Source organism: Bison bison, unplaced genomic scaffold, assembly GCF_000754665.1.
Source record: "Bison bison bison isolate TAMUID 2011002044 unplaced genomic scaffold, Bison_UMD1.0 scf7180017864519, whole genome shotgun sequence".
NCBI lineage: Eukaryota > Metazoa > Chordata > Mammalia > Artiodactyla > Bovidae > Bison > Bison bison.
Genome location: NW_011495072.1, coordinates 12386101 through 12387984, shown reverse-complemented (window position 1 = coordinate 12387984; position 1884 = coordinate 12386101). Strand labels below are relative to the sequence as shown.

The 1884-nt window shown below is 41.8% G+C and overlaps 1 protein-coding gene across 2 annotated transcripts in view; it reads right to left on the bottom strand.

The window, feature by feature from the left end:
• Positions 1-1884, bottom strand: part of LOC104981701 (calcium-binding mitochondrial carrier protein SCaMC-1) — a 58272-nt gene that overhangs the window by 32660 nt on the left and 23728 nt on the right. The window lies entirely within an intron of this gene.

Sequence of the window (1884 nt, the reverse complement as noted above, 5' to 3'; positions counted from 1 at the left end):
ACTGCTGAGTTTTCCAAATTTGCTGGCATACTGAGTGCAGCACTTTCACAGCATCATCTTTCAGGATTTGGAATAGCTCAACTGGAATTCCATCACCTCCACTAGCTTTGTTCATAGTGATGCTTCTTAAGGCCCACTTGACTTTACATTCCGGGATGTCTGGCTCTAGGTGAGTGATCACACCATCGTGATTATCTGGGTCATGGAGATCTTTTTTGTACAGTTCTTCTGTGTATTCTTGCCACCTCTTCTTAATATCTTCTGCTTCTGTTAGGTCCATACCATTTCTGTCCTTTATCGAGCCCATCTTTGCATGAAATGTTCCCTTGGTATCTCTAATTTTCTTGAAGAGATCTCTAGTCTTTCCCATTCTATTGTTTTCCTCTATTTCTCTGCATTGATCACTGAGGAAGGCTTTCTTATCTCTCCTTGCTATTTTTTGGAACTCTGCATTCAGATGCTTATATCTTTCCTTTTCTCCTTTGCTTTTTGCTTCCCTTCTTTTCACAGCTATTTGTAAGGCCTCTTCAGACAGCCGTTTTGCTTTATTGCATTTCTTTTCCATGGGGATGGTCTTGATCCCTGTCTCCTGTACAACGTCACGAACCTCTGTCCATAGTTCATCAGGCACTCTATCAGATCTAGTCCCTTAAATCTATTTCTCATTTCCACTGTATAATCGTAAGGGATTTGATTTAGGTCATACCTGAATGGTCTAGTGGTTTTCCCTACTTTCTTCAGTTTAAGTCTGAATTTGGCAATAAGGAGTTCATGATCTGAGCCACAGTCAGCTCCCGGTCTTGTTTTTGCTGACTGTATAGAAACCTATACAGTTTCTATATGCTGTATATATATGTATATATAACCTATGCTGACTCTTGAGAAATCTATATGCAGGTCAGGAAGCAACAGTTAGAACTGGACATGGAACAACAGACTGGTTCCAAATAGGAAAAGGAGTACATCAAGGCTGTATATTGTCACCCTGATTATTTAACTTATATGCAGAGTACAACATGAGAAATGCTGGGCTGGAAGAAGCACAAGCTGGAATCAAGATTGCTGGGAGAAATATCAATAATCTCAGATATGCAGATGACACCACCCTTATGGCAGAAAGTGAAGAGGAACTAAAGAGCTTCTTGATGAAAGTGAAAGAGGAGAGTGAAAAAGTTGGCTTAAAGCTCAACATTCAGAAAACTAAGATCATGGCATCTGGTCCCATCATTTCATGGGAAATAGATGGAGAAACAGGGGAAACAATGTCAGACTTTATTTTTTGGGCTCCAAAGTCACTGCAGATGGTGATTGTAGCCATGAAATTAAAAGATGCTTACTCCTTGGAAGGAAAGTTATGACCAACCTAGACAGCATATTAAAAAGCAGAGACATTACTTTGCCAACAAAGGTCTGTCTACTCAAGGCTATGGTTTTTCCAGTGGTCATGTACGGATGTGAGAGTTGGACTGTGAAGAAAGCTAAGCACCAAAGAATTGATGCTTTTGAACTGTGGTGTTGGAGAAGACTCTTGAGAGTCCCTTGGACTGCAAGGAGATCCAACAAGTCCATCCTAAAGGAGATTAGTCCTGGGTGTTCATTGGAAGGACTAATGTTGAAGCTGAAACTCCAATACTTTGGCCACCTCATGTGAAGAGTTGACTCGTTGGAAAAGACTCTGATGCTGGGAGGGATTAGGGGCAGGAGGAGAAGGGGACGACAGAGGATGAGATGGCTGGGTGGTACTACCAACTCGATGGACAAGAGTTTGCGTAAACTCCAGGAGTTGGTGATAGATAGGGAGGCCTGGAGTGCTGCAATTCATGGGGTTACAAAGAGTCAGACACAACTGAGCAACTGAACTGAACTGAACTGTGTCAGAATAGT